This window comes from Rhinoderma darwinii, chromosome 5 (genome assembly GCF_050947455.1).
Source record: "Rhinoderma darwinii isolate aRhiDar2 chromosome 5, aRhiDar2.hap1, whole genome shotgun sequence".
Classification (NCBI taxonomy): domain Eukaryota; kingdom Metazoa; phylum Chordata; class Amphibia; order Anura; family Rhinodermatidae; genus Rhinoderma; species Rhinoderma darwinii.
This window is the reverse complement of record NC_134691.1, coordinates 24,795,286-24,806,622: the sequence shown is the minus strand read 5'-3', so window position 1 is coordinate 24,806,622 and position 11,337 is coordinate 24,795,286. Positions and strand designations below refer to the sequence as shown.

General features: G+C 43.4%; 1 protein-coding gene across 2 annotated transcripts in view; it reads right to left on the bottom strand.

The window, feature by feature from the left end:
- The window catches only part of NTAQ1 (N-terminal glutamine amidase 1), a 144,171-nt gene that overhangs the window by 98,829 nt on the left and 34,005 nt on the right, over positions 1-11,337 (bottom strand). The window lies entirely within an intron of this gene.

Below are 11,337 nucleotides of genomic sequence, written 5' to 3'. Positions count from 1 at the left end.
TATGGACAGAGACATCAAGCGCTCTGTCCAGGAGCGGAATCCCCAAAAACACGGGGATTCCTCTCCTTCAAGGAGCTAAAGTGGGGCTAGCACATAGCAGAGCGGGGAGATACCTCCCTGCTCTGCTATAGTGGCGTCGCTACAGTAGTAGCAGCCGCAGCTGCTAGCGGCGCCATGGAAGGTGTCGCCGGGCCAGGGCGCTTTTAAAACAAGCAGGGGAAGGGAGCCAGCGCAGTGCTCCCTTCCACCTGCTGTACACCCCGGCCCTGCCACACAGTGTATCTCCAGCGTAGCCATTCGTCCGAATGGCATCAACTCCTCCTCACATGATCTCTGCGCTGTGAGGAGGAGATAGAGCGCAAGCGACGGAAAACCCGGCCATCACTCGGGACACATTCCGGTGATGGCCGTGTATTACCCGGCCCCATAGACTTCTATGGGAGCCGGGTGGCCGGGTACCCGGCCGAAAATAGAGCATGTCCTATTTTTTGACGGCCGGTTTTCCCATTAGGGGTCTATTATTCCTAATGCAGCCGGGTACCGGCCGATTTATGAACGGCCGGCACCCAGCCGGGAAACCCTGTCGTGTGAATGAGGCCTAAGTGCAATTAAAGAAACAATACCCTATTTCCGCACTACTAATCCCCAATATTGTAGAAACCATGAAAAGATTCTAAAACATAACTTTTATTTAATACATCTAGTAACCTAACACATTTTAAAAGGTATACAAGAGTACTGTCATATAACACTAAGGGTATGTTCACACGGCGGGGGTCCGTAACGGCTGAAATTACGGGGATGTTTCAGCCTGAAAACATCCCCGTAATTTCAGCCGTAACGGCATGTGCAGGCGCTTGAACGCCGCGTCAATTACAGCCGTAATTAGCGCTGCTATTCATTGGAGTCAATGAATAGCGGCTCCAATTACGGCCAAAGAAGTGACAGGTCACTTCTTCTACGCGGGCGTCTATTTACGCGCCGTCATTTGACAGCGGCGCGTAAATATACGCCTCGTGTGAACAGACAAACGTCTGCCCATTGCTTTCAATGGGCAGATGTTTGTCAGCGCTATTGAGGCGCTATTTTCAGACGTAATTCGGGGCAAAAACGCCCGAATTACGTCCGTAAATAGGCCGTGTGAACATACCCTTAAGGCCTCATGCACACGACCACATTGGTGACACAGTGAAAGCATCACTAGAATGACGTGCAAAGACCTACATGAAGAAACGTAACTCGGGATGCATACGTAACTCGGGATGCATACGTAACTCGGGATTCATACGTAACTCGGGATTCATACGTAACTCGGGATGCATACGTAACTCGGGATGCATACGTAACTCGGGATGCATACGTAACTCGGGATTCATACGTAACTCGGGATGCATACGTAACTCGGCATGCACACGTAACTCGGCATGCACACGTAACTCGGGATGCACACGTAACTCGGGATGCATCCGTAACTCGGGATGCATCCGTAACTCGGGATGCATCCGTAACTCGGGATGCATCCGTAACTCGGGATGCATCCGTAACTCGGGATGCACCCGTAACTCGGGATGCATCCGTAACTCGGGATGCATCCGTAACTCGGGATGCATCCGTAACTCGGGATGCATATATATTTTTTAAATACTGCCAATGGGGAAAAGTATAAGGCTGGATTCACACGAGCATGTTACGTCCGTAAAGGACAGAACGTATTTCGGCTGCAAGTCCCGGACCGAACACACTGCAGGGAGCTGGGCTCCTAGCATCATAGTTATGTACGACGCTAGGAGTCCCTGCCTCTCCGTGGAACTACTGTCCCGTATTGAAAACATGATTACAGTACGGGACAGGTGTCCCGCAGCGAGGCAGGGACTCCTAGCGTCGTACATAATTATGATGCTAGGAGCCCGGCTCCCTGCAGTGTGTTCGCTCTGGGACTTGCGGCCGAAATACGTTCCGTCCTTTACAGACGTAACATGCTCGTGTGAATCCAGCCTTAGCTTCAAATAAAGAGTACTTTTAGGTGCACTTTCGTTTGTGGCACAACACCCTTTTTAATATTTGGCTTGTTTTTCCAACATCTATTTGCATGTTCGTTCTAATGCAGGTTGTCTCAGATTTTGGTAGTTCCGGTTAATGTTTTAAGCAAGGTCCTTCCAAGCAAATAAAAGCTGTGGCCGACCCCCGCAGATCAAACAGATATAAAATGTGTGGCCTCTTACTTCAACGCCGTCATAGGCGCGAGCAGTCTAACCCTTCCTTTGTAGTTTTCTAATGTGTCTTTAAAAGTTTTCATCCTGTTCTTTTTCCTCTACTGGCCTTGACCTGAGTATATTCCCCCAGTGTCCCAGATGTTCTACCGTTCCTCTCTAAGGCTATGTTCACACGGAGTATTTTGGGGGAGGAATATCTGCCTCAAAGCTCCAAACGGAATTTTGAGGCAGATATTCCTCCCCCAAAATACTCCGTGTGAATAGCAATTATCGCGCCGTTTTTCGCCCACGGCCATTGAGCGCCGCGGGCATAAAACACGCTTTCTCCTGCCTCCCATTGAAGTCAATGGGAGGTCGGAGGCGGAAGCGCCCGAAGATAGGGCATGTCGCTTCTTTTTCCCGCGAGGCAGTTTTACTGCTCGCGGGAAAAAGACGCCGACGCCTCCCATTGAAATCAATGGGAGGCGTTCTGGGGCCGTTTCTGCCGAGTTTTGCGACGCGGTTTCCGCGTCAAAAAACTCGGCAAAAGACCCCGTGTGAACATTGACTTTAATGGGAGGCAGAGAAAGCGTATTTCGCGGTGTTATATGCCCGCGGCGCTCAATGGCCGCGGGCGAAAAACGGCGCGAAAATCGGTGTGCAGGGAGAGGAAAATCTGCCTCAAACTTCCAAACGGAATTTTGAGGCAGATATTCCTCCTGCAAAATACTCGGTGTGAACATAGCCTTATAGGCTGGGTTCATACAGAGTTTTTTGCAGGAGGAAAATCTGCCTCAAAATTCAGGTTGGAATTTTGAGGCAGATTTTCCTCTCCCTGAACGCCGATTTTCGCCCGCGGCCATTGAGCGCCGCGGGCATAAAACGATGCAAAATACGCTTTCTCTGCCTCCCATTGATGTCAATGGGAGGTCAGAGGTGTAAACGCCCGAAGATAGGGTATGTCCCTTCTCTGTCCCGGAAGCTGGTTTTTCCGCTCGCGGGAAAAAAACGCCTCTGCCTCCCATTGAAATCAATGGGAGGCATTTTCAGCCATTTTTTGGCGCGCTTTCCGACACAGTTTCCGCTTAAAAAAACTCTGTGTGAACTGGCGCTAAGACTTACCTATCTCCTTAGTTCTAGGCAAGTGCGTCTGCGCTTACCCCCTGAGCACCCAGTGTTTCGGTTGCCTTTTCCCAGTATACAGACGCACACATCTATAGTGTCTCCAGGACGACGCTTTATATATGACCAATTAAAGTCATGCGCATTTGTGCCCCATGGCGATTTTTACAAACGTGTTTTTTCGTCTTATTCAGCTGTACTTTTAATATAATTGTTACTTTTTCCATATTAAAGTGTTAAATAAACTGCTGAATTTAGAGTGCAGTATGTGATATAATATTTTGACATTGTGTCAGTTAACCTAAATGGCGGCTCATTTGTTTGGAGCCACAACCTACAGCCAAATGTCTTGTCTGAACTGAAGGAGTCAATTCCACATTAAAAAAAAATTCTGTCTGTGATTTTTGCTAAGTTGTAAAAAGAAAAAAAAAAAAAAAAAAAGAAGGTAAATCTGAATAAAAAGGTCCATGTAGACACCAAGTCCAAGTACCTGGACCCTGTACGGCACTCCATGTTACATATTACGGAAAGGTAATCCTGGAAAAATACCGTTGTAATATGGCATATAGCAGGGTGACTGGACCCTAAGCTTCTGACTCGGCATGTGTAAATGTAACAGAGACAGCACCAGGACTCTTGGGGTACCCACTGATCAGCAGGACCTTCAGTGTTTATCTAGACATAGCGGCACCTCCATACTGTGGCAGTGCCTTGTACTGGAGCTCGGACAAACAGATTGCTGCGGCCCACCGATCACAAGTTAAGGATAGATTATCAACATATCTTATATTTATCACTAGTTTAGTAGCTTGTAGTTAAAAGCTATGTAAACCTTTGAAAATGTTTTATTTTTATTTAAATAAAAATGTCTATCAGGATGCCTCTCTGGTATATGTGGTAGATGCAAAATACCTCCCTCGAGGTATCTCAGACCACTCTCCCCTTATGATAATTTTGGGATTCCCTTTAGTTGCAAAACGGAAAATATGGAGAGTGAGTCCCCTATGGCTCTCCTGTACAGAAGTTGCGACTTCTCTAGAACAAGAAACTACTGGTTTCTGGAATACTAACCTGGGGTCTACTGATCGCAATCTGGTGCCAGCAAGATCTTTGCATAGAAAGGGTCTAGCTAAACAGCGTATAGGGTTGGTGGCTGAACTGGCTGTGGTGAAGGAGGAATATCTTAGGTCTTGGGACCCCTCGACTTGACTACCTTCACGGCAAAGCAACGGGAGTATACTCTTCTACGTACTGAGAACAGAGGGTCTTTGAGCAAGGGGATAAGAATGGTCTCTTGTTGGCTTACTTGGCTAAAGAGGAGACCACACCAAATCCTGTATTAGAAATCACCTCGCCTACTGGGATTCTGGTCAGTGACCCCTTAGCTATTAATGACATCTTTGCTAAATTCTAATTTGTACTCATCCAAGGTTTCAAGTGACCCCTGGAAACATACCTTGATAACATTGTATTCCCCACCCTGGACAGTGAAGCTGATCTGACCATAGAGGATGTTACAGAGGCTATTAGTTCCTTCCCAAACAGAAGAACCCCGGGTCTGGACTCATACCGACCTATCTCACTCCTTAATTGTGATATTAAAATATTAGCCAAAATTTTGGCGATGCGTATGCATGTTATTCATCCGGACCAATCTGGCTTTATGCCGGGGAAGGCCACTGATGTTAATCTTCGGAGACTCTTCACTAACATATCATCTAATATGGAATTAGGCGGCACCAGAGTTATTGCCTCCTTGGATCTTGAAAAAGTTTTGACTCGGTGGAGTGGTCCTATCTGTGGTCTGTGCTAGGCAAGTTTGGATTTGGCCCTAGATTTATCTGGTGGGTACAGTTGCTATACTCTCAACCTACAGCAAGTATTAAAACTAATTGTCACATTTCCCCTTCATTTACACTAGCCTGAGGAACTCGGCAAGGCTGACCGCTATCTCCTTCCCTTTTTGCACTGGCCATTGAGCCACTAGCACTTGCTATAAGGGCTTTAGGATGGAGGAGAGGGAGGAGCGTGTCTCCCTCTACGCAGTTGATACTCTCTTATTCCTCAACTATCCAGGTCCATCTCTGCAGGCACTATTGTCATTGTTCGATTTATTTTCCTCCTTCTCTGGGCTCCGTGTCAATTGGTCTTTGGTGACGGCGATAGATGATGCGGCTAGGAGTGTCGTACTTCATTCCCCAATACAGTGGGCAGAAAAAATTACTTATCTGGATATAGTGATCAGCTCTAATATTGGTAATTTTATACCGGACAATGTTACTCCACTGGGGCAGTGACTTAGGGTGGACTTTGATAGATGGAAACACCTCCCTCTCACAGTCACATGCAGGATTAATCTGTTCGAAATGAAGGCCCTACCTAGATTTTTGATAGATGGAAACACCTATTGAGTATGGTGGGCTGGCCCTCCCGAATCCCTATCTCTACTTCCTTGCTAGCCAACTGGTATATGTTTTGGTGGTGGTTTACCCATAGACATTTTAATCCCTGTACTGAACTGGAAGCCTCCTTTCTTTGTTCCTATAAAGCCCTGGAAAATTCTATCTATAGACAGGCCCCCACCACAGGGCATGCGCTTACAACTCTAATGCAGACTACTCTGAAGGTTTGGCAGAGATCAATGCTGCTCTTTAACTCAGAGGAGCAGTCCTGGTCGCCTAGAACCAGGACTCTGGTATAACCCGCTTCTACCACAGCTACGAACACTTCCTAATCCTTGTCAGTGGGCAAATCTGGGTATATTGACTTTGGAGGATGTGGTGGTGGTGGAAGATAAGGTGGCTACTTTTACACAACTTAAGACTTAGCACCAGATCCTGACCCATCTCAAGTTCCAGTATTTCCAGCTTAGACACGCTCTTTGGTCACAATTTGCAGGATATGTTAGACTATGTACATCCCCGGTGGAGGATTGGGTGACACAGGAGACGTTGGCTAAACCATTATCTGCGCTTTATAAACAGTTGATAAGGGTATCTTCCAATAAACTTGATAGAGCTCTGGACCGATGGTCTCAGACTCTTCCCTCTGTATCTACTGACGACCATAAGGAAATGCTAACCGCTCTAACAGGTCCCTTAATATCTGCAAGAGATCGTATAATTCAATAAAAAAAAGGATTCACCAAATCTAATTACACAACTTGCAAATTGTTTAGGCTGGGACGCATACCTGCTCCTGTCTGTCCACGTTGCCAGAGAGATAATGGCTCCTTCTTGCATATATTTTGGGAGTGTCCAATTATTAATAATTTCTGGACTGAAGTACTGGAATTTCTTGAACTTAAGGTCGGACTCCCTCGTCTACTTGAACCACGGGTTTGTCTTTTATTGCTGGTGGAAGAACTTATATCCACTGTAGCAGTTAGGTCTCTTATGATGCTCCTTTTGTTTTATGCCAATGAAACACTACCCCTGAATTGGAAACATCCTAAAGGTTCCTACATTATCAGCATGGCTTAAATTAGTAAACTCTACCCTGCCACTTTTTAAGCTCACCTATGAAGCGCGTGGATGTCCTGTAAATTTGACAAAATATGGAGCTCCTGGATAGCCAATCCTCATACTAGCTTATAGACCTGACATGGACTGGGCTAATTGGGCCTGGGGTTTCTGACGTCTGTTTGCTCCCCCTTTCCTCTGCACTGCAGAAGAACTTTTCCCACATTGAGCAGGGTGCTCCTGAAGCCCGGGCTGTTGCTAACTCGGGCTTCTGGGCAACGATCAGAGACCACTAACATAAACACACTATAACGTTACTCAAGTGTCCTGACAATGAATATACATGACCTCCAGCCAGGACGTGATGTCTATTCACAATCCTGACACTTCTGTAGCATCTGTGTGAGATTTACAGCAAGGCAAGCGTAATCTTGCGAGATTACGATGTAACCTTGACATTTAAAACGATATTATGCTTGCCTTGATATAAATGAAAATATAAAAATTTGATAGAAAGTGATCAAAAAGTCGCACGTACTCCAAAATGGTACCTATAAAAACTACAAGTCGTCCTGCAAAAGAAAAAGCCCTCATACAGCTGTATCGGTGAAAAAAAAAAAAAAAGTTACCATCTTTTAAGAGCCATAACACAAAAACAAATAATTTAGAAAAAAATAAATGAATTTTTACTGTGTGAAAGTAGTAAAACATACAAATATGGTATGTTCGCAATTGTAACGACCCACTGAATAAAGTTATTATGTTACTTATACCACACGGTAAACGGCGTAAAATTAAGACACAAAAAAGAATGGCGAAATTCCACTTTTTTTCCACTAAAAAAGTTAATAAAAAAAACGTAATTAATAAATTATAAGTACCCCAAAATGGTGCTATTAAAAAATATAACTTGTCCAGCAATAAAAAAGTTATAGATCTTTGAATGCGATGTTGGAAAAACGTGGAAAAAATGCTTGGTCATTAAGGTTTAAAATACCTTCGGTATTAAGGGCTTAATTAGCCCCTTAACGACGAGCGACTGATATATCCGTCCTTTACAGGTGTTAGTTCCCACGTAGTGATGAATATATCCGTCGTTTTTATTGGGTGGGCACTGCGTGTACCCACGCGATCAGCGGCAGGAACACAGCTGTTATACACAGCCTGGCTCCTGCCGCAACTACCGGAATTGAAGCGCCCTCAGATTGCGGCAGTTTAACCCATTAGATGCCGCTGTCAAAAGCGACAGCGGCATCTAATGTGTTTGACAGAGGGAGGGAGCTCCCTCTGTCACCCCATCGGCGCCTTTGGGTTTCCATGGCAGCCGGGGGCATAAGAAAGGCCCCCAGATCTGCCTTCAGCAACTGCCTATTAGGCCATGACAGAGGCATGGCCTAATAGATTGCCTGTCAGTCACTTTTATTTAGTAAAAGTGTAAAAAAAACAGTAACACATACACATATATGATATCACCACCATCGTAAAGACTCAAACAATAAAGCTAACGCATTAATTAAACCGCCGGGTGGACGGCGTCCAAAAAAACCCGCCAAAAAATATGGCAAAATGCCTTTTTTTCTGCCATTCCCACCATAAAACAAGCCCACATATGGCTACATCAACGGTAAGAAAAAAAAAAAGTTATGGCTCTTGAAATGCGGCGATGCAAAAACAAAAGTAATTTTTTTTTTTTTTAAAGGGTTTTTGTTTTGCAAATGTAGGAAAACATAAAACCTCTACATATTTGGTATCCCCATAATCGTGGCGAACCATAGAATAAAAGGTAACATGTTATTTATGTCACATAGTAAACGGCGCTAATTTATAACGTGAAAAATGGAAAAGCTGTTTATTTTGAATTCTTTCCTACAATAAAGTTATTCAATATATTATTATCCCCAAAAATCATGCAATATAAAAATATAACTCTTCCCACAAAAAACAAGCCCTTATACGGCTATGTCGACGGAATAAAAAAAAAAGTTACGACTCTTAGAAAACAAAAACGAATCCTTCGTCATTAACGCACAAAATGGCCCGGTCATTAAGGGGTTAATTAGTATATTAGTTTTGTTTTTTCGCAACTGATCTACCTGTCAATATCTGAGAAAATGTATCTGTGTGTTCTTTGTTCATAATTGACCTGATGCCTTCGGTACTATTGTATTGCCTGTTCTGCATACCACTCAGGTTAATATATTTTTGTACTTGTACCATTGTTTTGATATGAGGAGGTCTTAATAAAATTACCTTTAAAAATAAAATAAAAATGTCTATCAGTTTGATTGGTCCCACTTTGTAATTACATTTTATTAAAAATAATTTTTACTTTTTGAGAAACAGCCGCTTTATATCCTGTATAGCTCGATATACAGCTCGATCCTCCATGTCAGAGACACATAGGACCTGCTGACACTGAACCCGTCAGTGCCGCTCATCTGACGGATACAGGTTTCAGTGCTAGATACAGCTGCTTTGTATACAGTATACAAAGCAGCTGTATCTCAAAAAGTAGAAATAATTTTTAATAAAAAGTAATTAGAAAGTTGCACAAATCACACTGATAGACATTTTTATTTAAAAAAAAAAAAAAACATTTTCAAAAGGTGTACATAGGCTTTAAACGGCACTGAATAGGTAACCCCCAATTGTTTGACCCATTGACTGCTGAACTTTTAATATTCTCTTTCACATTTTTTTTTGCAAAACTTGGCAAACAAAACGTGGCCTTAATTTATACTGTAGTAAATGTAGTCAGGTCTCGGCTATGGTTTGCAGTGGCAGCTTCTAATATAATCATATACAATTCCTGTTTTTACCACTGTCTAGACACAATCCTATCACTGAAACCCTGCAATGAATGAAGCAAAGCGAAACAAGACGCATCACAGAATTACATATCCAGCTTGACTGCATCTCCTGCATATCATAATAATAATCTTTATTTATTCAGCATATTCCGCAGCAACTTTACAATTTAGAGGGAACATGTACAGACAATATCAGACATTACATAGTGACAAAACGAATATACAATTCACACAAGAGGAGTGAGGACGCTGCTCGCAAGAGCTTACAATCTACGAGGAAATAAGGGAGACGCAAAATGTAAAAAGTGCTTGTTCAGTACAATGGTGCCGCCATCTTTTATACACATGGGGTAGTAACATAAAGCTGGATGATAGGTCACCAGCCAGTACCGGTGTATGACCAGTATATGTATCCGCTTGCCAACTCTCCCAAATCGTTTTGAAGACTCCCCGGAAATAGTAGCGATCTGACGGACTCCCTGACCCAGCGTCAGGATGTTGTCTGGAGCTGCGACCGGAAATGCTGGGGTGCAGGAATGGAGAGAGATGAGAGTATCTGCGCGTCTGGTCTGAGCTCTGTATAAGTGGATAGTTTGGTCTGGAGTGTGTATTAGGGTCATAGTCTGGATTGGGGGTCAGATTTAGGGGATAGTCTCAAGTGCAGTCTTTATTTAGGGGGGAGTCTAGTCTGCGGTCTTTATCTAGGAGGTCTGGGACCTATATTTTTTAGGGGTCTGGAATCTTTATATGTTTAGGTGGTCTGGTGTGATCTCCCTGAAGGCCATTTCCGAAGTTGGCTAGTATGGCCTAAGGCCTCATGTACATGGCAAAGTTGCATAGATCTTGTATAGAGGTAAAAGGAGTCCATAATGTATCGTATCACCAATCCATCCAGTATGGGGCCTCTACACAACACAGTATTTCCCCTAGCAGCATTGGCTTCATAATATGACATGCAATTGAACAAGACATGAATGAAATGGAGGCTCATGGAGGAATAGTACGGGCCCATAGATTTCTAGGATAATATGGCTTTGTGCATGAGCCCGTAAATAAACTGCTGACTTAGAATTATTCAGGTCTCGTAGCTGGTCATCTAAGCTCTGCCATCTGTTTCTGGTCTTTTAACCCCTTAATGACCAAGCCATTTTTCCATCGTCTCATTCAAAGAGCTATAAATTGTTTTTTTGCGTCGATATAGATGTATAAGGTTTTGTTTTTTGCGGGACAAGTTGTAATTTTTAAATAGCACCATTTTGGGGTACATATAATTTATCGATTAACTTTTATTAACTTTTTTGGGGGGGGGGGGGGAGAATAGAAAAAACAGCAATTTCGCCTTCCACTTTTTTGTGTCCTAAATTTACGCCATTTACCGTGTGGTATAAATAACACAATAACTTAATTCAGCGGGTTGTTACGATTGTGGCGATACCAAATTTATATAGATTTTGTATGTTTTACTACTTTTACACACTAAAAAAACTTTTTCCCAAAATTCGTTTTTGTGCCTCCATATTTGAAGAGACATAACTTTTTTATTTTTTTGCCGATGCAGTTGTATGAGGGCTTTTTGGCGGGCGTAGATGCGACTTTTGATCATTTTATTGCATTTTTTTTTAGGCAGGATTCAAAGAAAACAGCAATTTTTGCATTGTTTTTTATTTTATTTTTTACGACGTTCACCGTGCGGGTTAAATGATGTAATAACTTTATAATTAGGGTCGTTACGGACGCGGCGATACCAAATAT